Genomic DNA, 27,473 nt, shown 5'->3' with positions numbered 1-27,473 from the left:
TGGTAAGAGAAGGAATGAAATGACACATAATTCTTTAATGAATATCTGTGAACATTTTAATATAACATTTTAGATACAGTCAGAAAAATCAAGAAAATCTCAAAATTTTGTTTATCAGTGGCATTAAATAACAATTTTGAAGTTAGCATTATTATTTATTCTCTTCAGAAAGAATTTTGGGTAGACAGAAGATCATATTCGGACATCGTTCCATGTTTCATAACCCAAAAAAATTAAAAATTGAAAATTAAAAAATAATATTTGATATAGAAAAATTACTTGTTTGAAGAGAAAGTTATCAAAATGTACTTTGGCTTCTTTAACTTGACAGTTTTCAAAAGTTCATTTGAAGAATATTACGAAAAAATCTGAAATGTACGGAAAATGCTCACAGTTAATATTTCCTATGTTTAAACAGCAGCAATATTACTTTATAAATTACATTAACCTGAAAGGATATGTGAAGTTAAATGTAGTGTATCATCTCGAATTTCACTTAAAATATCATACAGGAAGGAAATCAGAGTACTGCTGCAGTATAAAGTCTGCGAGCTTAAGTATAAAGTCTGCTGCAGTAAAAAAATCTTACGAGATTGTTTGAATTTTTTGTTTTCATAGAACGTCCCCTTTGCATTTCGAAGAATTATTCTCCGAGTTTCTTTTCCTACAGGTGCAAAAAATACTCATCTGGCCATGAAGAGAAAACTTATTCTTTTCGGTTGATCTTTACAATATGGTAACTGGTAGTTTGGCGACATTTTGGAGGCGATAAAGGTTACTACCTGGGACTTTGGTAATAATGTGAGCAGTACTCAGTTCCGATTACGCATTATATTGTGTGAGGGAAATGAGAGATCATGGGATATGTCATGTGATATTAATGGACGAATTACGGTTGTTTAATCGGAAAAGGGGGGAAATCGGGAAAAAATCTGGAAATTTTGTATTTGGCTTTATTCTGTGTTGTGTGAAACAGTGTTCGTGAATTTTTGGATCCCATGGCCGTAACTAAAGTGAATTCGAAATGGGTATTTATGTATGTATTAATTGTTCATTTATATTTTAAGTAGTGTTTTTGAATTTAATTATATTTTAATGAAATGATAGTTATTTTGTGAATTTTATACTTGTGGGAATTTGGTGTATGTTTAAGTTGAAATAAATGTGCATGGAAATAATTTAAATATTTGATAATAAATATTTGTAATGCTTCATGTATGAATTCGTTGGTGACGTGTATAATGTAATAGGTGATTTAGAGGTAAAAGTTTTTGGATATTTTATTTATTTTATATGTGGAAATGTTAATATTTGTAAAGGGTAAATACTTTTTCGCAATCAGGTAATTTCATATATGTTCTTTTTACCGGGTTTAAAGATTGAGAAAATTGTCATGTATTTTCGTGAAATTTTTCTAATTTATGAGAAAAAAGCAGTGTACATGGATATAGTGAAGAGTGTGCGCAATGCCATTTTTGTGCAATTCTGGGATGTTTTTTTAAGTAAAAATAAGTCGGCGTGTACATGGTTTATGTGTATGTGTTATTTTGAAAAACGCGTAAGGAGTATGGTATTGTGCACTTTTTCCCAATTTTGCAGTGAATATTTGTCATGATTAAGCAGTTTTGTTAGATAAAATTTCTAGCATAAGTGTAATTCGGCTAGTAGATTGTTGGAAGAAGTGTTCAGTAGATAAAAAGAAAAGAAACATGTCTTTACTTCGTGAAGACAAAATGGCGGCGGGAAAAAAAAATAGAGGGTTGCTGTAGGAGAGTTGGTCGCCAAATTTTCGCCAAAAAAACGCCAAGTTACCATAATGTAAAGATCAACCTTCTTTTCTTCTTCATTTTATTAGTATGCAATATTTCCTCTAAATCAATTTTTTAGTTATTTTCTGTGTATAATACAGCCGAATCAGAACAGAAATAAAACTAGAAAACAGTTAAGGTTTTCAATCTGCGTTAATTCTTATCCCTTATTGATATACGACAGAAAGCGCCAGAATGTACTTTTATCAAAATTCGCGAACGCATCTCTACAATAGTAGTTTAAACATTTATTTGTTGAAATGTATGTACCTAATTAGTGTAATTGATGTATATGGAATCTAAAGTAAAACTAGCCTTATGAAGTACATTTCAATTTTGTAATTAAGTATTCCTGGAATGGAAAGAAATATTCAAGAGAGTTAATCTTTGGATTATGGTAACTTGGCGATTTTTTGGTGAAAATTTGGCGACTAACCCTGCTACAGCAACCTGCTAGTTTTTGTTTGGACGCCATTTTGTTTTCACGAAGTAAAGGCATGTGTTTTTTTTTTCTCAACATTTTTTTTTTCAACAATCGGTTAGCCGAATTAAGCTTATGCTAGAACTTTTAAGGAACAAAAATGCTTAATCATGACGAAGATTAGGTGCGAAATTGGGAGAAAGTGCAGAATAGCAAACTGCTTGCCGCGTTTTTAAGAACTGCACATACACGGTATCCATGTACACGTCGACCTATTTTCACTTAAAAAAAATCCCAGAATTGCACAAAAATGGCATTGCGCACACTCTTGACTTTATCCATGTACACTGCTAAAGTCCTAGCTAGTAACCTTTATCGCCTTACCAAAATGTCAGCAAACTACCTGTTACCATATTCCAAAGATTAAACTTCAAGAGTACAATATTCAGATTCATTAAGTAAAACATTTAAGTCCCAAATTCTATATAGAGCCTGTTGAAAATGTTTACGGTATGTTATTTAGAACAACGGTTGCCAACCGGTGGTCTAAGGACCACTGGTGATCCGTGAAATTTTTACGCACAAAAATTGGGACATTATTTATATTTTTATGAAGATTCAGTTTAAAAAATGACGAGTAACAAAACCTATTAGGGAATATGGATTATACTTCTTTTAAAATTTTAAGTACTACTTTTAGCGAAATTCCATCTGAATTTAGCGACTTTATAACTACTTTTGCAGGTGTATCTAGCGACATTTGAAAGGGAGAGTTGGCATCCATGGTTACAGCCGAAAACATCGCAGACGAAAACGTCACGGAGAAAACAACGCAAGGCGAAAACGTCGTGCTACAAAACATCGTAGGAGAAAACATCGCAAAGAGAAAACACCGCAGTTCTAAAACATCGCGGTACAAAACATCGTCGTCGAAAATAAAGCGGTTCAAAAACTTCGTAGTTTAAAAACATCGTCGTCGAAAATATCGTGGTAAAAAATAAAGTATCTACAAATCATCGCAGACATACTTTTTTCAGGTTTTAATAATTGTAAATGGATATTCCCGTAATGATTTGTGAGCGCAAGATGGAAAGAAGGATAATTTTTACTTCCATATTTTTTATTAATTAATAAATTTTTGCTGAGAAAATAAGGAAACTTAAGCATAGAAAATTAATGCAACTTATAGCACTTAATAGAATTTTAAACCGACATAGTTAACTAACAAAGGCCATTAATAAATCATTTTTTATAAAGTTTTTACTGGTAATTTTTCATGAAAAGTATAATGTATAAGTTGCATTTAATTTTCTATGCTTAAGTTTCCTTCTTACTTTTTCAGCAAAAATTTATTAGTTAATAAAAAAGTGTGAAAGTAAAAGTTATCATTCTCTTGCGCTCACAAATCATTATGGGAATATCCATTTACAATTATTAAAACCTGAAAAAAGCATGTCTGCGATGTTATTGTCATGCGATGATTTGTAGATACTTTATTTTTTACCACGATATTTTCGACGACGATGTTTTTAAACTACGAAGTTTTTGAACCGCTTTATTTTCGACGACGATATTTTGTACCGCGATGCTTTAGAACTGCGATGTTGTCTCTTTGCGATGTTTTCACCCACGATGTTTTGTAGCACGACGTTTTCGCCTTGCGTTGTTTTCTCCGCGACGTTTTGTCCGCGATGTTTTTGCCGCGATGTTATCGGCGGACACCGGCATCCATGGATGTTGGCTGTTATCAATAATAGTTCGAACTGGAATTCTCTTTTATTTTGAATTACAAACATATGCTATTGTGGTCGTTAATATAACACAGTTTTTCTCCGTTTCAATAGGCATCTTGATGGATTTTCATAAAAACCATCTGCATTCTTGTTTATAATTGCATCACTGGAAGTTTTCGCTTTTATTTTGTCTAACTGTTGATCAATGGCGCCATTGCTAAGTAAGCGATGATTATTATGTTTACAATAATTAAAAATTGGCGGCATATCACTGTTGGTTTATTGATATTGCTTTGCGTTTGCGGGTTTGTTCTTGCTTTTCGCGAAGTTCCTTTTCAGTGATATGGAAATGTGAAGCTTTCTGTACAAGAAGGTAAGATTTTTGTACTTTTCATGTAATTTTTCAATGTGAACGAAATAGGCGTAGTTTGCTGATTATTAGCGCATAATTGTATTTTTTAAGCACCTTTTTTAATTCATATTAGTGGTACGCCAAATATAAAATTATATATGTAGTGGTCCATGAACTTAGAAGATTAATTAATGTCGTGCTCAAGGCCCTTGCTAACGAATGACGTATATGACTCCTTGCCACGACGAATGTCGTGTGCTTATGCTGACCTTTGTCAAACTAGTAAGACTAGTAACAACAACAATTTCATATTCTGAAAGCTGAAATTTTGTCTTTGGCTATGTGTTCGATGATCATACCCAGAAAAAGTTTTAGAGTTTCATACTTTTGAAGAATGCCAATCTTGGTAAAATCCTAGTATACGGTGCAGCCTTGGCGCGATTTTGAAAATTATCGCCAACACCAAAAGGACCCGTTTAACTACTCATCGTATATCTCCCGTTTACTGCTCATAAACTCGCCAAAAGTAGCCAAATCCCTTGTGCACCGGATACTAGGATTAAACCGCCAAGGTAACTCATGAGCATCCTTTTTTAGCATTCACAAACAAACATATTCTCTTATAATTGTTCGACATCATTAGAAACCGAAATATATGTGCAGTAAAAGTACCTTCTATATGTTACCCTTTTATTTATTTTTAGATTTATGTTAAATTTCCTTTTGTCTTGATTAATTGCAATTCAGATTAAAGCTATGTATAATACTATAAGTCGTCGACTATACGTTGCTTTTCATATGCTTTATTCATCGATTTGGTTTTCATAGTTAAAATAGTTTCTACAGTATATACAGAATGGTGTCCTGACACCAAGCATAAGCCAAACAGGAAACTGAAAATGAATTTTTTCTGCAAACGTCACTCCTTCCTGTCTGTTGCATTTGCATCGAGACTGATACAGGAACTAAAATGAAGTTAGTGAGCGGAAGAGAGTCGCTTAGACGGTCTGAACATATATTTGAGTCTACCTATCAGACAGATTTGTCGAACGGAGACTTTTAATTGTTGTGCTAATAAATTTCATTCAATGCTAATTATTTCTTCCTAGAGATGGAATTCTGACAAACAAGAGTAATAGTATACAACAGTCTTAATAACTGTCTTGATTTCCTCGTGTAACTGTAGCACAAAGTAGCTTTCTTCTCTGAATATTACGTATTATATACGTATAATATGCAGATTATAATAGGAACTTTACGGCCAAATAACAGACTAACTGAAATTAATCTACAAAGGAATTACCTTGCGCTTGAAAAATGCATTACTAACAATATTTGTTGTACAGGCCATAAAAGTTTTGCGATTTTGTAATCGATTTTAATCTGGCATTCAATTAGATCATATACAAAGAATAAAAATCAGCCTCAACGATACGAAAATAATAGCGATATATCGCCGACATAAATTTGTAAAATTTAAAATTATTAAAATAAACAAAATAATTTCGAGAAATGATACTGAAGTAAGAAACAGAAAAAAAAAAAAAAAAAATGCTTTTCCAGCTGCTCTTCCTAACATTAACATTTTTTATATCAATATGAAATCATTTACTTAAAAAATAAAGCCGTTTATTAAAATATTTTTATGAGATTTAAAAATTTTAAACACTCAAAGAATTACAGATAACTGAGACTGATCACAGCAAATAATTATGAGTTAGAATAGTAAGAGAAGGAATGAAATGACATAAAATTCTTTAATGAATATCTGTGAGCATTTTAATATAACATTTTCGACACAGAAAAATCAAGAAAATCTCAAAATTTTGTTTATTAGTGAAGTGGCACTAAATAACAATTTTGAAGTTAGCATTATTATTTTATTCTCCTCAGAAAGTGTTTTGGGTAGGCAGAAGAACATATTCGGACATCGTTCCATGTTTCATAACCTAAAAAATTAAAAATTGATAATTAAAAAATATTATAAATAATATTTGATATAAAAAAATTACTTGTTTGAAAAGAAATTTATCAAGATGTACTTTGGTTTCTTTAACTTGATAGTTTTTAAAAGTTCACTTTAAGAATATTACGAAAAAATCTGAAATGTACGGAAAAGGCGTACTGCGCATTTCTCTTTTGAAACACGCTGTTTTTTATAGTAAAAATGCAAAAGAATCTTTTATGAAAAGATAAAAGTGTAACGAAAACGGACACACAGTAAGTTTAACAAAAAAGAAAAAAAAAATTTTTTTTGAGGATACTCTGCTTCACTTTAGCAACACAGGAAACAGCTGCGTCTGAGAGGAAAAAAGGAGGGGAAAAAATCAGCAGCGTGCAAAAATTCTGCTTACATAATTTATATACAGTAAATGTAAGGCTGTAAATGACCCATGTTTCAGTAGATTTAGCTGAAGCAGGGGTTCCCAACGGTTTAAAATTTCAGGGTCGGTGAAATTTTAAAGGAGTCAATGATGATCAGGGTATTAAAAGTTGAATATGCAGAGATAAAACAGATCGAAATAATCAAAATCCCATTGATTAGAAAGCAATTTATAAAAAAAATTAGTAATTAATCATTATCTTTATGAAGCTATATCATACAACAAGGAAGAAATCACACACACACACACACACACACACACACACACAAAAAAAAAAAAATTAAGTACGTTATTAAACATAACAAAATTTAAATATATTAAAAATGCACAAAATTTTTTATGTATTTTAAAATTCAATAACATATTTTTATGTTATTGAATTTAAAAATATGTTATTGAATTTTAAAATACATAATATCTTATTGAATTTTAAAATAAATAATAGATTTTTGAAACAATTGCAATATGAAAAGTAATACCCAAGAGCACAAGGGATAAAAATTTGATGTGTACACCACATGACTTCCTTGTAAGCAATATTAAATTATACGCATTCTTTCTTGCATTTCATTTAAACTTATTGGATTGAATTAAATCTATTTCATCGACAGCGCATAAACCACAATTGGATAAATGCACTCTTTAAAATACACTATATTTGTTTACCATAGCGACACTCTGGCGCTAGGTTCACTTAACAGCGTTATATTTCATTCATTTTATAACATGACATGACATGACATTATTATGCCCAGAGAAGCTAGAGTAATTAAACAGCTGTGTTCCGGCTCAATTCAAGTAAAATTAACATGCAAGTATAAGAAATACATAATATAAAAGTGCATGAGTGTCATGAATATAAAGGAAAGGGCCCAAAACAAAACTGGCTTAGGATAAAAAGTCCTGAAAAGTGCAAAAAAGAAGTGTATTAAAAGTGGCGCCATCTGAAGTCTGGTGCAGTGGTTAACTGTCATCCTTCGAGATAAGTAGAAGAGAATTAAATGTTCAGTTTTCCAATGATACCAAGAAACTGCAGGGCAAGCTGTAGTTTTTCATTCTGCGAGTTCAAATCTTTAATAATCTTGACAAATTCTAAAATGTTGCCGACGAATCCAGAAAATTTGTTTAATAAATTAGTGACTTGCGATTCAGACTTTAAAGTAATGTCCGAAGTTATTAGTTTAGCATCTGCAGACTTTGTGACCTGCAGATCTAGATTTTGAAGCAGCAGTAACGTCAGGAGTTGATTTTCTAGGCTTTTCAGCATTCTTTTTAAATTTATTGGGCGGCTAGAGAGAAGTCTTATCATTTTTCTATTATTACGCACTTTTGAAAAAAATTCGCCAACCTTTACAAGTCGCAATGTGCGATTTTTTACACCTGACACAGGTGGGTTTTTCTTCTTTTGTCAGAGCACAAGTGTAGGTCGGGTGATCAGAACTACACTTCAAACACCTCGGTGCACTGATGCAGGAAAGCTGTCGGTAATAATACAAATAACAATGTACAAATACAATGTCCGAAACAAAATAATTTCGAGCCAAACGAACTGGATCTGTATTTGTGAATAGTTCTTTTAAGTTCTGTTATTGATTTAGAAGCTTTTAATTGCTTTTAAATACCCCACTTGCTTCGCTGTTTCAGGCTTTTCTTTTGATAAGGTAAGGAATAGCGATTTGAAGCGCTTAAAATAATAAGGCTGAATATGTGCATATAAAATTTAAATACTTACCAGAAGTCCAGATAAGAGGCACCAGAATTCATTTCGTTTTTTTTTCTATCCAGCCAAGGACGCTAAACTTGCAGAAGATAACTTCGGCTCAGGTTCAGGAGCAGCCTGAATGATTGTTAAAGTAGCCATCGCCAGTACTGCGAGGAAAACTAAACTGCGTCTCAAGAATTCCATTTCTTAGATGCACGCACGTAATCGGTATGGATATCCCGTTTTTCAACCTTCCTTTTATAAGAGAAATTAGCATAATAAATTTGCAATATCATAAAAATTAAGGAGGATGTTGAAAGAAGGTAAGGAGGTAACGAAAAGTAAGATTTCGAATTGTAATCTCGGCTGCAATAATTTTTTTTTTTTTTTGGAAAAGAATTTTGCTAGACAGACTATTTATTATGCAGATGAATTGCTTATTTCGGTGACGTATGCCGGAAATTTTAATAAGCTCATCCGTACAACTGTAGAAGGCATTAATTGCAGAAAAAATACTTGTGAAGTTATTCGAGGAAAAAAAAAATGTTGGTTTGGTTTATTAATTACGGCAAAGCACACTAGAGCTATTAGCCTAAGGGGAGGGATGCCTTCGTGGAGGACTTTCTAAGGGAAACTGGCCCGTATACACGTTACACACGGGAAAAACCACGAAAAAGCCCATGCCGCCAGCCCGTTCACGGGATTCGAACCTCGGACCGAACTACCAGTGTTCAGCGATTTTACCGCTCGGCTGCTGGTGGACTTCGAAGAAAAATGAATAAATATTAATGATTTGCTTTCCGCTCTATACATATCGTACACGAAAATCCATTTTTCGAATTCTGTGAAATGTTCACCAGATTTACTTGAGGTTGATAATTCTATTTAGTTTAACGTAAAAACAGGTTCAACGCAAAATTTGGCATAAATATGACAAGGATTATAAATCTTCTTTCGGAATGCAGTATGGTTGAAGTTAGGCCAGGCTTATATGAAGCGTTGTTGCTACAGTGAATCGAGAGAAAAGTGAAAGACCTCTTGCGGAAAAAGCTCGCACTAATTCGTTCCGTCAACTTGAATTTTTAGAAATTTACAAAATTGTCTCTAAATTTGCAACTATGAAATCGTCATTAAAAAATCTGATGTGTAACACCACATGAATTTCTTGTACGGATATTAAATTATACGCAATTTTCCCGCATTTCATTTAAACTTATTGAATTGAATTAAATATACTTCGTCGATAGCGCATAAATCACAATAGAATATATGCGCTTTTTAAAATTCACTATATTTATCTACCATATTCTAACGGAAACTGATTCGTATCTGCGTTATGCATGTTAAACCACGGAAACTCCGATACTCTTAGCTCGTTTGCCTGGAATCGAACCCATGTTGAACTATCAGTGTTCAATGATTTAACTGCTCAGCCGTTGATGAGCCCACTGAAATAGCAGAATAAATATGTACCGAAATTTGTTTTTCCAGAATAAATCTACACATGTAACATTTCAGTAAGCTTTACTATAAATTAGGAGAATTCTTAAAAACGTGCAGTGAAATTAATATACCAAAAAAACAAACATGTATGAAAATGGGAAATCCCATTCGAAAATACAGATTCCATACTTATTTGTGTATATTTTTTGTGCATATATTCCTTTCCGTGGTTGAAATATATATTTTACATATAAAATATTAATTGAAAAAGAAAATGTAAAGCTAACTTGTAATTAGACGTAAGACCTATTTGGTCTCAAAAACTTTTGCGCATAATGCTGCAAAAAATTTTGAAAGAATAGTAGTAGGTATTAACATTGTAGCGAACTTGCTAAAAAGTTACCAGGAGCTGTAACTCCACGAAATATTGAAACACAGTACTACATAAATAATAAGAAATTTGTCTGGAATAACTGGAAAAACTGTAAACACGCGATAAAACTGCCAAATTTAGTGCTGGAAGACTTGCTAATGCACGAAAAAAATTAATGAATCTGACCGTTGTGAAATGTGAAAAGTTAACTCACATGAAAAATAGATCGACGGAAAATATATATATATATATGAGGAAGGTACAAAATACATGGATTATAAAATGTCAATATACAAAATGCCTATACATAAAAAATTAAAATTAAAATTAAAAATTGCCAATGTATAAAATGCCTATTCATAACAAATTAAAATTAAAATTAAAAAATAAAATGAAGACACAAAATGCATCAATACAATTTACAATAAACAAATAATTAAATAGCGGAAAAATGGTAAATTAACCCACTCGTACTCTCAGTTGGCTTTTCAAGGGAAAAAAAACTGTTCTACGAAATAGGCTAAATACCATTACGCGTTTCGCCGAAACAGACCATTGAAGCTCTTGTATAATGCGAAAAATTTTTTATAAAAGAACATTAGTATTTCCGAAAACATTTTTCGAAAGCTGATGACGGAACCTCTCAGGTCAGTTTTTTTCGTTTCTATTGTCTAGGTTTTTGGTCCTAATAAGACCCTGCGACGTTTTTTTACTTGCAAAATTGAATGCATTCTTTTACTTACAATATTGATTACATTTTTATTTGTTTACAGCACCATTCTTCTAATAAAAGTTACATATTCTTTAAGGTTTAAAGGACCAGCCCGTACGTTGTTGTGATTTTTGACTAATAGCAGACCGCTATTTATTTTATTTTATTTTATTATTTTTCTACTTTGATTTTGATTTTGATTTTACATTGCTCGGAATTATAATAGCTTTTGACACCTTAATGTGTTTTTCAGCGGACGCGTAGGGAAAAAGAAACACAGCAATGGAGCTACAAAAAAGGATTTATTCCAAAAAATGTTTTCGGAAATACTAATGTTCTTTTATAAAAATTTTTTCGCATTATACAAGAGCTTCAATGGTCTGTTTCGGCGAAACGCGTAATGGTATTTAGCCTATTTCGTAGAACAGTTTTTTTCCCTTGAAAAGCCAACTGAGAGTACGAGTAAAATGGGTTAATTTACCATTTTCCCGCTATTTAATTATTTGTTTATTGTAAATTGTATTGATGCATTTTGTGTCTTCATTTTATTTTTTAATTTTAATTTGTTATGAATAGGCATTTTATATATTGGCAATTTTTAATTTTAATTTTAATTTTTTATGTATAGGCATTTTGTATATTGACATTTTATAATCCATGTTTTTTGTACCTTCCTTATATATATATATTTTTCCGTCGTTTTATTTTTCATGTGAGTTAACTTTTCACATTTCACAACGGTCAGATTCATTAATTTTTTTCGTGCATTAGCAAGCCTTCTAGCACTAAATTTGGCAGTTTTATCGCGTGTTTACAGTTTTTCCAGTTATTCAAGAGAAATTTCTTATTATTTATGTAGTACTGTGTTTCAATATTTCGTGGAGCTACAGCTCCTGGTAACTTTTTAGCAAGTTCGCTACAATGTTCCTACCTACTACAATTCTTTTACATATAAAATAATCAATAAACTTTAAAAGAAATTTAAATATAAAATAATAAAGTCTATTTTGATCTCTAAATTTGCAACTATGAAATCGTCATTAAAAAAGCTGATGTGTACACCACATGACTTCCTTGCACAGAATATTAAATTATACGCATTTTTCTTGCATTTCTTTTAAACTTATTGGATTGAATTAAATCTACTTCGCCGACAGCGCATAAACCACAATAGAACAAATGCATTATTTAAAATTCACTCTAGTATTTGTTTACCATAGCGACACTCTGGCGCTAGATTCACTTAAAAATTATTACTGTAACTAAATTTGTATTATTGTCAGTTTGCGCGCAGTGCTTCAGTACAAATTTTAAATTTTCGGAAAATACTGTTAGTTTTTTTCTTTATAAAACAAATTCTTATACACTATTAAGTAAAATAAATCAAGAAAGATAATCATCTATGTATAAAGATGACACACTGAAAATTTCATATATGTATGACAAAAACAATTTGACTTATTAAAACTCGAAAATCAGCTTAAATTCTCACTTTTTGTGTTGCGCAAAAGTGATGACTCCCCTTCAGTATTATATTTCGTTCATATTATAACTCATAATGCACAAAATTTATATCATTTAAAGAATAGAATTATTTAATCGTTGCCACATGTTCTATTCAAATACTATAATAAAGCTAGAATGATGTATAAAAGAAATTAAGCAAACAAAACAAAAAAGAAACAGTTTTTCACAGACGATTGAGTATTTCTCATTTAATTAATTCAGTTCTAACTTCGAGAGAAGGCAAAAATACATAAAAACTCAAAATGTCTATATTAAAAATTACGAAGTAAATCTTAAACACTTATTTCCTCGAAAAAATTCCAGAAAGGATTAAGCATGATTTAATTGGCAATAATAAATGAATTCGTTATTTTTGTTGTTGCGAAGCTAAGTTTCTCTAGATTGGCAACAAATCCACTAGTTTCCTGTTTCAAATGTAAACATCAACGGCCGCCATTAAAAAAAGCCTTAGCGGCAATTAAACAACTTTAAAATTGCTGATAATTCTAAAAATATTGCACACAGATTTACTAAAGGCATAAAATCCTTAACCGGAAGATAAAAACAACATAATTCAATCATTTTTAAAGCAAAAAATATACAATTTACAAACATATAAGAGTAAAGAAACTGAGATCACTGAGCCGGGTAACAGAGTGGATATATATATCAATATATTTATATACGTTTGTTGCGGCCGATTGCAACCAAAATATGAGGTGCACATCTACATGTTACAGCAGTCCTATATACAAAATTTCAACGTTCTGAGGCTACTCATTTTTGAGTTATGCGAGATACGGACGTACAGACGCCACGAAAAATTCTCTTCAGAATTAATTTTAAAGCAGTTTTATAATTTTTCTGAAGGAAAAGAGTCTTTTATTCTGTCCTTACGTACAGATATCACGCAAAAACATTGTTAAATTGCATTCGATAGCGGTCAAAATGGATATTTTCGTTGAAATATGCTGCCTGAAACTTTTCGCGATTACAATACTTCCTTTTTACTTCGTACAAGGAAGTAAAAATCTGATGTGTAACACCACATGACTTTCTTGTACGGATATTAAACTATACGCATTTTTTCCCGCATTTCATTTAAACGTATTGAATTGAATTAAATATACTTCGTCGATAGCGCATAAATCACAATAGAATATATGCGCTTTTTAAAATTCACTATATTCATCTACCATAGCGATACTCTAGTGCTAGGTTCACTTAATAGCGTTACATTTTATTCATTTTTTAAACTGAAAATGCAATATATATATATATATATATATATCTTCTGAAGAATCATTTAATAGTTGCAGATGTTCTATTAAAATGCTATAATAAATCTAAAACGATGTATAAAAGAAATTAAACAAATAGAAAATAAACAGTTTTCACAGAAGATTCAGCACTGCTTACCTAATGCGCATGCGCTACTCGTAAACATTATGCTCTGTTTAAAACAGACTGGCGACAGTATTTTCTGCTAATATGAAACACACATTTCTTCGAATTTCATTAGAGATGTATTTCTCGTTCAATTAATTCAATTCTCTCTTCGTGGGAAGGCAAAAGTAATAAAAACATAAAATAGCTTAATTAAAAGTTCAAAGATATAGAAAAACAGGAGACAGGAGACCACTGGGTGAGCAGCTGTGCCACCAAGAAGACTTTCTCCTTTATTGCTCACTCAGCGGGACCATGTTTATTTAAAATTTATAACTATGAAATTTGGATATATACATTAAATCATTATACATAAAAATATGCATTAAATAATGTTATAAGAATATGTTTTATGTATATAAATATACATAAAAATTAATTAATTCTAATATGAAAGTTCTGTAACAGCTTATGAGATGAAATATTTTGAAATATCTTGAAACATGAAATATATTGAAACATAAAATATCTTGAATCTTGAATTGCCTCTATGTTCCTTTTAAATGTTCACAAGTTACCTATTAGATATTTGATTAAGTTATGCAGATTATTACGAAGAAAATTCATTTTAAGAAGTTGTTTCAACCAGATTTGTGCGTTGACAGTTGTGAAGGGGCGAAAGTGGAGATTTTTGGTTATTGAGCATTCGAACATTTATAATGATCTATTGTTCCTATTGAGCCACAGATGCAGTTGTCAGTATGATGGAAGCCAAAACTATGAAGATATGAAATAAATGGTCCATGTAAGGTAAGGAAATAAGTTATTGCATTATTTGAAGTTATTAAATTCCTTGATGGTTTTGGTAAGAATAAGTATGTTCGTCTGACTGTATTGTCTCTTGACCAATTTGCATTCCATTTGTGTTATTAAATCTTTTCCCAGTCTTGATTTTAATAATGAAGTAGGATTTGGATGTGGAAAGGTAATAATGGAATAGTAATATTGTTTGCTGCCTCTCTTGCTAATGTATCTGCTATTTCGTTTCCAAATGTTCCTTTGTGAGCTCTGTCCAGTAGAGTTTTGGTTTGTATTCTTTATAAAAATTAGCAAGTAGGAGTTGTATGTCTTGGACTAGAGGTGATTTATTTTTACCTATTGTTGCTTGTATGCTTGAGGCACTGTCAGATATTATGATGCTGGCTATTGAAGGTTGATTTGCGTATACTAGGGCTTTCCTTTTTGCTAGTAATTCAGCTTGAAATATTGAATTAGTTTGAATCATTTTTGATTACCAGGTATGTATCGTTATAAAATGCATCGTAGGCGCTACCAACTCCTATTATTCCCTCACCTATTATTCCTTCACTTGCACTGAATCTATACCTGCAATTATTTCATCATTTGCAAGGAAAGAATATCCATAAGTGAAAATGGTAAGTATGTGTATTGAAAGATATGGCTGATAGTTTATAGTAGATTCTGTCCATCTTTCTAGCAGAAGAAGAAGCAACTTTTTCGCTGTATGAAAATGATAATATCAGTAATTCACGAATATAGTGAAAGGACAGACCCTCCCACACAGAGTACACAGGGTACACAGAGGAGCCATTAAACTCACCGTGATTTAGTGTTTGGTGTGGATTCATTCAAGGTGGTGTGGCATTAGTCGTCATTGACCTAAATTTGTTTGAGAAACAATGTGCAACACGTAACTTTAATACGTGCTTCATAACGGGACAATTGTACTTGAAAAGGTTATGTACGAATATAATACTACATCTAAAGGAAGGAAATACCATAGATAATTCTCATACAACTGGTGAACCTCCTCTATAATATCTTCTTGAAAACGGTACCTCATAACAGCGTTTAACTTGAGGATGATTAATTATTTACCCCGTACGACCTGGACCTCTTTGATCTCCGCACTTGATGTTTGTGTGTTTTAAGTGAGTAGCGGGTTCACAGGCTTAAAGATGATGCCCTCGATTTCCTATAGCATATTATTGAACACTTCATAGTGTGAAAAACTGTATAGTAAAACACTTTTAATGTATTAATGCAATTCTTTTTCTAAATGTCTTACGAAAGATAAAATATCTGCATTGTCTGCTGACAAAGCTATAAAGAATTATTTTTGTCCGAAAAATATTATGATGGCAACTTCGTTGCAAATCACATCTATCTACATGAATTCTCTAAATTTTTCTCAATTTTTTAACAGGCAGTGATTTACTTATTTCGCATCTGCTCTATTGCAAATTGCATCAGAAAGGAATTTTATTGAAAATTTTGCCAAGGTAAAAATTTATGAAGAAATTTTTATTTCTTTCCATATTCCCGTTATAGATATTCTCGTTATGTCCATCCGTTCAGTTTAAAAGTTTAAATAAAAAGGTTATTTAAAATTTCTTCTAAATTTATAGTTACGCTCACAGACAGGAATTTCAATTCCTGTAACTGAGCTGAAAGTCTTGGTAGGGGTTAAAAATAAAATGATCATCATACAATACAACCGTGGTTTGCAGTCGTCTGAATTCTTTTTCCCGGCAGGCCTTGCGACAAATGTTTATAAAAACTAATCTTTAGAATTCTGAATGTAATTGACATTTTTGCTTAGTAGGTTAGTTGATTATTAGTCCAAAGGGATTTGAATCCCGAAGGACTATTATTTTTGGCATTTTGCGTCGGACTCATAAATGTCGGTTCACTTTTCAAACTGTTGCCACAAAATGTTAGAGTCCTGCATTATATTTGAAGAAATTAAATAATGAAAAATCTGCATAAATGTATGTATATTTCTCGTATTGTGATAAAACAACGGTACATAGAGTCATCGAATTTTGAATAACGTAATCCTCCAACGAATATGAGCATGTGGAAGACCAAATTTGAAATTTGAAATTTGTTTTATGATCGATTTCCTATTTTTTTAAACTTTGACGAAATTTTGATTAACAAACTCAAGGATTTCAAAGCGAGCAATGGCAACGTTGTGCAGAAAAAAACATTTTTATCTCCAGCGCGTGAGTCTCTGTATCGGAAATTCTAAAGATATGCTCGTTTTAAAACTATTTTGCGATATTGCTGTTGCACTGGATCTTATGGTTTAAGTGCGAGGAACATGATATTTAATAAAGAAAGGTAACACACAAAATGTTAAAAAACGCCCCTTTGGACGTAATTTAAAATCTGAAACATTTCAGTTTTTTTTTTCTTTTTCTCGAATTAATTACACTTGGATTATTTCATTCTAATATGTTTTTGTATAAGACTTGATGTGAATAAAAATAAGAAAACAAATTGGACAACATGTTCTTCATGCAAGAACCTGCTTTAGTTATCTAGTGACATAATATTATTTTCACAGTGGGGTTTAAGATGTTATGTTAATTACGAAGTAAAACTCTACATCTATAGTAAAACAGGATATGTTAGCTACATTTGCTCATAATACTTAATACAGTACAAAGTCCGTACTCCGGACTCGCCCTGACTTCGGTGATTCCGGATTAGGGTTTTTTCCGGATTTTATATCATCAATTTAAATCTGTATTTTTATAGGTAAGGTGGCATGCAGAAATTAGTATAAATAAGTTGGCAATTAAAAATATGAAACCGTAATTTATGAAATAAAGAGCAATTATGATTTAAAGGGTATCAAAATTAAAAAAAAAAAAAAAAAAAAAAAACCTTAATATTTATTTGTTTACTTTAGTAAACATTTCTATCAATGTAAGTTGTTTAAGTTACTTCGTTTTTTGTGCTAATACTTTCTCTTTAATTCTATAAACAGACATAATTTCTTGTTCAGTTACAAAGTTTCACTGTTCAATTCCTGTAATTGCTGTGTCGAGAATACCGACTAACTTGTCAATTGAAATTCTTTCGTTTTCAATAACGTTCTCTATTACTTTCCTCACTATCGGAAGCGCGCATAGGTAAACACTTACTGGCTTTACGCGCGCATGCGTAAGTTTGTTGCTTTGAGGTACGAATTATTCATCATTCCGGATAATGGACGTCCGAATTAGAGACTTTGTACTGTACACTCTATTTACCACAGTGAGTCAAAATTACAACTGTCGATTATTTCATAACCTTTGTTCGGTCAGTTTAATTTAGAGAATCTACTAGTAAAGTATGAGTGTGAAAAGTTCGCTGAATATATTTTGCTGTGTCCTCGAGTTCATTCCAGGAGTTAGATAATTTTGGTTAGATCGATGTTGAGTTTTTCTGTGCTTAAGAAAAATACGAAACAGTTTCATTCAAGAATACCTTCATATATTACGATGAAAGTGAACATTTCTGAAAACTATAACTAAACTTCTGAAAGTAAACTTCTGAAAAATATGTATTTTCCATTAAAAAAAGAATTCCATTATTAGATTTTGAAACAGAAAAAACTATTTTAATTTGTTAACTGTTTAATGTCATCTATAAATAGGCATTCGTGTGAATATGTTAAGCAACTTAATAAAACCTTGATGAAGAACATTCTATTGTTTTAAAATGCATTCATAATTTCATGAACATATTGGAATAAAAATTCCGTTTGTACTGTCGGCTTCTGACATTTACTGAGTAAAAGCAAGAAAGGAAGGTGCTTTTCTTGAATTTCCAATGGATCAACAGTAAAGTGTATTTCATAGTTTCATTATTCTACAGGTATAGTCTCAACGTGCTGACTGTAAACCTAAGCCAGAGTCTCATGCTCTATTCTCACCACCAATCAATTTGACAGGACTTGAGTCTCGGGAGTATTTCAAGAGCTCCATGCAGCACAGACACTCTACACTTAAAAATATGTATGCCTCCTCCGGAATTCGAGTCTCGCCCATCAGTACACTGCCAGCTTCTTTAACCACTATATCCATCAAGGCACTCATAAGCACGAGCAAACGAACATTATATGAAAGAATTTAGTCTTACAGTAATGTACTAAGAAAAAGTAAGAACTAAGAAAAGGAAGTTTAAAATATTGTTGCAATTCTTCGCATAACAGTGATTCAGAAGTTCTCGAATAAGGCAGAAGAAAAATTCCAAGTAAGTATGATTTGCATAAAGAAAAATGTAGCCAATTTCATTAAATGACTTTGAAATTTCTTCTTGAAGTTACAATATAAAATTCATGTTATTTTAAAAATTTATGTCATCTGCTGGAATAAATAATTCAACAACCGATGAATTGCGAAATTCCTTTATTTCGTGAAATATATGCAAAAAGGAAGAAAATAGCTTATTAAATCAGGTACTATATTTTGAAATGTTAGTTTTTATTCTACTTTGCATCGCATTTCCAAATGCATCATACTGCACATATCTGCTAGTTTAAATTTATTTACAAAAAGGAAGTTTGAAAGTCATATGTTAACACCATTAATGTAATGCTGAGAAATGGCATTCATGAAGCGCAGTTTTTCTCACAATACTTACGGTGGCAACTTTAACCATCATTTACGCTACCCCTGATTCTAAGCCACAGGTCGAAGGTCTCACAATGGGCTTAGTAGAAGAGAAAAGAGACTGAAATTAATTCTAGTTTGCTCGCAGAAAGTATGTAAATTTTACATGTATCGAAGTATCCTTATCGTTTTAAATGTTATGAATTACTGATCATAACATTACATTATCTAATGAAATGAAAATCCTAGGATAGGACTTTGAGCGAGATACTTAGCAGTAACTCAAAATTTTCTCCGTGAATGAGAATGCCGAATGATAACTGCTTTGATGAATACGGTCTTGGTAATTTATTTTGTCATTTTTGTCCATCCGTGTAAAAACTTACACTCAGATGACAGTTAGGGAAAATGAATTTCTTCCTTTTAAGATAAAATGAAATTTTCTATGGACTGACATGAAACTGCTATTGCATTTTATTAAATGTTCATGAAAATAAATTTTGTAAGTAGTTTACAAATACGTTTTGTAAGTAGTTTACTTTTGTGTTAGGTAAATTATATGTGACAGAAGCATTTCATTTAAAGCGATGTATGTTTAAATACCTTTGTTCAGATGTGTTGAATTAGAAGACTGGTGAGTTTAGAGTTATCTTTTAAGATATATTTTCTTCAGTCTGACTTGCTCCCACTGATCATCATTCTTGAACTGCCTTACTCTACTTTTGTAACAAATATAAAATATCCGACAGTTAATGGTTTGTATTTAATGGAGCATTACTCTTCATTACATTTGAAAAAACATATTAGTGCAGTTAGAATTTTTAATAAATACTTAACATTTTTCCTTCTATGATTTATAACTTTCTATTATGCAACAATTATAAGGTTTCATTGGAGTACCCGACTGATGGAAGCTGAAGAACGCTGGTAGTTTCACCCTCACTCATTTTAATAAAATTGAATGAATATGATATTAGGACGTCTGCGTATTAGCAGCAAGGCTCTTTTTCTAGGACAATTATCTGTGAATTCATTTTCTCTAGCAGCATTTTGCCCTCCTGAACATAACTATGCTGAAATAAATGGAACTATATGTAATAACCATACATCCTACAACAAAACATCATTTCTATTATACTCTTAAAACTTCATTTTACGCTCAATTGCCTGTTAAACATATAAGGTATTTCTCCCGCCTTCCTAGCGTGCTCTTCGTGGTGTAGTGGTTCTGCACGCTGGACCAATATTCCAGAGGTCCGTGGTTCGTTCCCGGCGAAGGTGATTGCTCATTTTTCATCTCTCCGGCTTTTCCAATTAACCTAATGTCTAAGTGACGCCCGAACTAAAAGGGTGTTGGATGATGATTCACCACACCCAGGATTCGTCGACTGGATCCCCTAAAAACCCCAGTCGCTCTTTAAAAGGGGGGAGTATATAAGGTATTTTTCACGCTTTCCTAGCGTGCCTTTGTGGTGTAGTATTTCATCTCGATATACTCCTTTTTTGATATGATTTAAATCAAATTCCTCGTCATTATAATTCGCTTCCGATAGTGAAGAAAGTGACACAGAGGTTATTGAAAACGAAAAAAATTTCGATTGACAAATTAGTCGGTATTCTCGACACAGCAATTATAAGAATTGAACAGCGGAACTTTGTAACAGAACAAGAAATTATGTTTGTTTATAGAATTAAAGAGAAAGTATTATCACATGAAACGAAGCAACTTAAACAACTTCCATTGAAAGAAATGTTTAATAAAGTAAACAAATAAATATTAAGCTTTTTCTTTTGTAAATTTCTATATGTATTATAGAAAATACATGCAATGAATAATACCATAACCAAACATTAAAAAAAAAAAAAAAAAAAAAAAAAAAAAAAAAAAAAAACAGCAGATTAAATATTACCTACCCTTCAGTACTTGAGAAAACAATCCTGGCATATAACATGTAGTTAACTTACGATTACATGACATTACAAGCATTTCCTTTAGATTTGTCCTACAAGTGGTTAAAACGATTGAACACATAATGCCCACAGCAATAAAAAAATAAACGTTTAATTACTTTTCAATCACAGCAGCTTCACAAACTACGCAGTATTGTCAGACGTAAATACCGATTTTTAATGTTTCCACCTTTTAGCCACTAGATGGCGTATCAGAGCGCTGGAATCGAGGATAACATCTTAGGGAAATCTTCCAATTTTTATATTTCAATCTCAGTTTAATTAAATACCTGATTTATATTTGATTTCCAAAATAATATTTTCTCACAGAAGACTAGGCGCAATACTTTTACAAACATAACATGTGTGAAGGATTAATGCATTTAACAAATAGATTTTCAGAAAAAATTGTCAGTAGCATAACATAAGAAATGTAAAATGTGAAGATCTTTATAATATATTATATATTAGATTCAATGCAATTCATAATCATCCGAAAAAGAACCCATGAGTGGTAAGACTGCTGAACACTGATAGTTAGATTTATATCCTAACAAATGCAATTTTAGACACATTTTGCTCAATTATCTGGTCTGATGATCTCCATAAAACAGTAAATGAAAAACAAAGTATTTGTAGCCAATATTATATCTGATGTACAAACAAGATTACTGTGGCTTTGAAATACCAATGAAATTGTTATGTATCTTGTAGATATTACACAAACACATCAGCTAGAGTGCTCTATCAAGGAGTATGGGGATAGGTACCATATAACCAAATATGCACACATCAAACATTTGTAATTATGTATTTTAAATTTATAGACTTCCAATACGAATAAAATTTAAATTTCTGTAATATGTACACATGAATCTTCTGCGAAATATACTTATTTTGCTTAAAGCGAAGTGTGCGTAGTTCGTAGATTCGTTCGTTACCTAAATTGTGCAATTCGTAATTTTTTTAAAGTTAAGACATATCGCTGTGTACATGGATTTTTGTCAAATACTTTACGTTTTTGCTATCTAAATTTCTTGTTCTTGTTTCGGATTCTTAGCTTAAACTGTGTGTTCAAAACGTAGTTTTTTATGTGCGAAAATCGCCTTTTTTTGAGAGATTTCAGGCTTAAAGTTCGAAATGTAGACAAAAATTTGGATAGTAATATCGCAGCGGGGAGTTTCTCTCCAAAAATGTTTGGAGAGAAATTTGTCGACTTGAGGGAGCATATCAAAGTAGTTCCCCGTAAAGATTGCTTGAACTGGGCGCGACAGTGCATTCCATGCCAAAAAGCAAAAGTAAGCAGACATACTAGAACCCCGTTAAGGAAGTTTCCAGACCAGTCACAGAGATTTGATCACGTCCACCTTGACCTAGTTTATCCGCTACCTCCTTCTCAGAATAATTATTACTGTTTAACTACGATAGATAGGTTTACTAGAGGGCCCGAAGCAGTACCCATACCAGGCATAACTGCATACACAGTAGCACAGGCTTTCTAACGACCACTGGATTACTCGATTTGGTTGTCCGGCTGTTATTTCTACCGACCAAGGGCGACAATTTGAAAGCGGTTTATTTCGAGCCTTTTCCCAATTATTTGGAATCAAGAGGATCAGGATGTCTCCCTACCACTCACATGCGAATGGACTTATTGAGGAGTTCTACCGTCCTTTGAAAACTGCCTTAAAAGCATATGATACTAGTCAGAGGGTGGCGGCCCTTCCAACGCTCCTGATGGGTTTCCGCTCCGCTCTCAAGGAGGACATAGAAGCAACCACTTCTGAACTTGTGTACGGTAGGACTATTCGTCTTTCAGGAGAATTTTTTACTCCAACACTTACAGACGCATACCCCAAACAGTTTGTGGAGGATTTAAAATCCCACTTTGCCAGTGTCCGCCGGACCACGACTTCTAGAGACTGCCAGAGAACCTGTTTCGTTCATCCACGACTTCACGAGTCCATGCATGTGTTTGTTCGACACGACGGAGTTAGAAAACCATTCCAACTCCTTATGATGGAACATTTAAAGTGCTAGAAAGACGAGATAAAACATTTGATCTCGAAATAAAATGGACTAAGCAAACGATCTCCATAGATTGAGTGAAACCCGCTTTTGTAACCATAGACTCTTCTCAAGCTGTTTCCAAGAGTGTGGAAAAAAACCTTTGGACATTTGTATCACCCGTTTCTGGACGATTAATCCGACCCCGCATCGGTATGTCGCAATTCATTGACACTGCGGAGGGAGTATGCAGCGGCAATGACAAAGAGGCAATACAGACTCAAATTTTCCAGAGAAAACCGCCAATTGGCGAAACAATAAACAAAGACAGTGGCCAATTGGCGAAACAGTAAACCTGTTTGGCAACCCTACCAGCTGACTGTGAGAGACGAGTTTCCTCGGCAGTTTCTGAGTAACGACTTCAGTCTGAGTCTTATGCCTTCAACGTGATATGTAAACTTCGGCCCCCGTGTCTGCGCTGGGACTGTACTCTTTCTTAAGCCATTATTATGTATCTATGTTAATGCTCCTTATTAAATCTCATTCTTAATCGTATATGCCTATCTCAATTACGATTGCTGCTTTTCTAAGTAATGCTACCCGTATTTTTGTAGGCATGTGTTACTCGCGCGTACCTCAGTTCTTATAACAGTTATTTTCTCTTATTTTACTTCCCGTTTTACCCAGATTTCGGAAGAAAACCAGAAAAAATTGCCTGGATGTCAGAATTTAGTGAAGAAAAGAAAGCGAGAGGAAGACGTATTAAACCAGAATTTTAAAATTACTCAGTTTTTCCAAAACCCAGAGAATACCCGAGCTAGTTTTTCTACCAGCACTAGTTGTCCATCAAAGTCTCAGTTACCATTGAAATTACCAAAATGTTTCTAAAAGGAACCAAATAATCAGAAAGTGTTCTTACCCAGGAATAACCTTCAACTTCAATGCAACCGGTCGAACACATCTGAAGAAATAGTAGAAAAATCTTTTATTTTATTTATCAAATGCCTGTCGTTTAACCACTAGGCTATTAGACAACAGGCTCTCCGTCTCGCCTCATGGCAAGAAAATGCAGATAGTGCAGGGCACTTGTCCAAGCAGTCATATATCGTTCAGTCATACAAATGAGAACACGTAGGACAGTCCACAATGTTAACACGAAATAGATGATCACAGAGAGCAATCGTACCCAGTTAACATTATAAAAGTTGCAATTGTAGCCGCATGAGGTGAGTCAGGAACAAGTTATGGTCTAGAAAAGAGTACATTCCAAGGTCTGCTATTGGAAAGGTGCAAAGTTGTATCATGAAGAAAGCATCTAGAAATTCTAACTATTTTCAATTTAGCTGAATGGAATCGCAAATAATAGTAAAATCTACAATTTTTGAAGTAGATATGCATTTGCCTGTGCCTGATGATACCGTATTATGGCCAAGCCCATTATTGCCATCCCTAGTACAAGCCTTACAATGTGATCCCATGATATTTTCAAAACCTGGTTTCCAGTTTTAGTTACCCAAAAGACAAAAATGGACGTAAATTTTCTGAGATGTACTTTTGTTGAATCTTACCAAACAACGAAAGAGTTAAAAGGGACTGGTTGCTGTATTCTGTTGAAAACTTTCTGTTTATTGTTTCCGTTGCAAAATTTGTAACGTTTTAGCAGCGTAAAATTGAGTCGTTCTGGATTTAATGGCTGGAACCACTTCAGTGAGCACTTAAAAATCTTCACGAAAAAAGTAAAATGCATTTCCGTAACCTGCATCTTTGGTCCGATTACGAAAGGATAAAACTGTTGATTGGGAATTTCAAAATCTATTAATAAAAGAAACTAAGCATTGGCGCGATGGTTTCTCTATGGCATCCAGTTTTTAGCCGAAACAAACTTGGCCTCTCGTGGTTCCAGCAACAAATTATTCGAAAGAAATAATGCTATTTTTTAATGTGTATAGAAATTATAGCAAGATTTCACCCTATCATGTCTGCACATGTTAACAAAACTCGAAAAAATTTTGCCTTATTACCTCAGAGATAAAATTTAGAATGAAAGAATTAGCTTATTAGGGGATAATATAAAACACACTATTTTAAATAAGATCAAACAGGCAAAGTATTTCTCTATTTCACTTGATTATACCCCTGATGCCAGCCATCAAGAGGAGAAATCAATTTGTATGAGGTATCTTAATTTAGAAAATACAGAAGTGAGAAATGAAGAAAGGTTTTTAGTATTTTGTCCTGCAACAGAAGGACTAACAATATTCTTATTAAAGACTTTAGAGGAAAGTGGCTTAGGTATTAGTAATTTACGCGGACATACGACAATAGTTCAAACATAAGACTTAAACATAGCAGTTTGCAGAAAAGAATTTTGGATATCAGCCTAAAGCATTTTTTGTGCCCTGTTGTAATCACAGTTTGAACCTTGTCGTAAACGACGCTGCGAACAACAATTTTATTCGGTGCAACTTTTTTTTTAGATTGTTCAAGAGCCTTTACAATTAGTTTTCGGTTTCAACTAATCTTTTTTCTGTTTTAAAAAGGCATGTATAAAATTTAACACTGAAACCTTTGTCAGATACGAGGTGGTCGAGCCGTACAGATGCAGTTAAAATTTCATTTTTTAAGTGATAGATGCAGATGGGAGTAGATGAGATAAGGGTAGAACAGGAAGTGGTGTTTTTTAACACCATTGAAGAACATATCAGATGCAGCATCAGAAACTCTGTTCATTGCTCCATCTTCAGATCGGAACTTATCGCCATCAGTAAAGCACTCGATTATGCTCTCTGTTCGACTAGTGACATTATATGGATTCTGACAGACAGTAGAAGCTTCACTGAGTAGCTTAAAAACTGGCCTAAGATCATTGATAAGACCGGTAAGAATATCGGTAATAAACGTTTTGAGCTTGGACAGTATAAATTAATATACCTCCAGTGGATACCGTCCCGTGTTGCAGTGTATGGTAAGGAAATAGCTGACGATCTTGCTAAGAAAGGCTGTGATTTCCTTACCTCCACTTCCACTGATTTAAGCCCAAATGAAAAACATTCCTACCACAAAAATAAAACGAACATTGCGTGAAAAATTTCTCCTGCACACCACTGGTATATCGCCGGGCAACCAGGCCTGTCACTTCAGAGTCAAAGAACAAGATCTCTCCAAACGGCCATGGCCAGATTCAGAAGCGGACATCTTCGATGCATGAAATTCAACGGGGGCGGGAGGACATTCCTCTCCTGTGCGTGCCCTCTCCTTGCCTCTCTCGCTCACCTACTAGTTTGTATAGGCGTTTCCCTGAGACAGTTGTCGTCTGAGCAGGATGGTGTCAGCGATTTACTTATGCCGCAAGGGCTCTTGGGCTTGGTGTAGGCTTTCCTGCCCCAGGGGGATTAGTAACAACAGTAACAAAATTTCAATTAGAAAAGGCTTTTGATGCCCTCTATGAAACAAACAAAACGAAAAAAAAAATAATAATAATAAAAAAAAAAATATAACACAAAAAAATCAGGCCACATCTTTAGGGGGGGGGAATTCAAAAATATAATTTTATATGTATGATAGTTTTATGGTATAAAATATTAATGTTAGCAATATTCTCCAAACTAAACATTTTAATATTTCTCAGACTTCTGAAAGTTTAAATAAATGAAACTTGATTATCTCCTAACGCCAGCCATCAAGAGCAGGTATCAGTTTGTATGAGATTCAAAAAACGCTCTGATCTATAATCAGATATTATCAGATCTGTAATCAAGATTATAGATCTGTTAAAGCTTCAGTGATACGCTCACCGAAAGTAAAGAACTGGTATCTTCTTTAGATGTTGATACAAATTTTTAAAAGCCAGGACACATTAAGACCTCGGAAAATAAATAATAATAATAATAATAATAATAATAATAAAAAAAAATCTGAAATGTTTCATATTTTAAATTACGTCCAAATTAAATTACTTTTTTTAACGTTTTGTGCGTTATCTTTATTTGTTAAACATCATGTTCTTCGTACTTAAACCATAAAATTCAATTCAACAGGAATATCGCAAAATAGTTTTAAAATGAGCATATCTTTAGAATTTCCGATACAAAAACTCACGCGCCGGAGATAAAAATGTTTTTTCTGCATAACGTTGCCATTGCTCGCTTTGAAATCCTTGAGTTTGTTAATCAAAAATTCGTCAAAGTTTTAAAAAATAGGAAATCGATCATAAAACAAATTTCAAATTTCAAATTTGGTCTTCCACATGCTCATATTCGTTGGAGGATTACGTTATTCAAAATTCGAT

General features: G+C 32.8%; 2 long non-coding RNA genes across 2 annotated transcripts in view; one reads left to right on the top strand and one right to left on the bottom strand.

The window, feature by feature from the left end:
* The first annotated feature begins 868 nt into the window (after nucleotides 1–868).
* LOC118188094 (uncharacterized) overlaps nucleotides 869–27,473 on the top strand; it is a 72,422-nt gene continuing 45,817 nt past the window's right edge. Inside the window, exon 1 of the long non-coding RNA XR_015041581.1 lies at nucleotides 869–1,036. This is a non-coding gene — a long non-coding RNA (uncharacterized LOC118188094). The remainder of the gene's footprint in view (nucleotides 1,037–27,473) is intronic.
* LOC118188091 (uncharacterized) lies at nucleotides 6,053–8,661 on the bottom strand. The gene is made up of 2 exons (XR_004758054.2): nucleotides 8,431–8,661; nucleotides 6,053–6,263 (listed from the first exon to the last, which is right to left on the bottom strand). It is a non-coding gene; the product is annotated as an uncharacterized LOC118188091 (long non-coding RNA).

The sequence above is a fragment of the Stegodyphus dumicola genome, chromosome 6 (genome assembly GCF_044657685.1).
Source record: "Stegodyphus dumicola isolate Sdum_Otavi_A_Nest chromosome 6, ASM4465768v1".
NCBI classification, from domain to species: domain Eukaryota; kingdom Metazoa; phylum Arthropoda; class Arachnida; order Araneae; family Eresidae; genus Stegodyphus; species Stegodyphus dumicola.
Note: the sequence above shows the minus strand (reverse complement) of the source record. Positions and strands in the feature narration are given on the sequence as shown.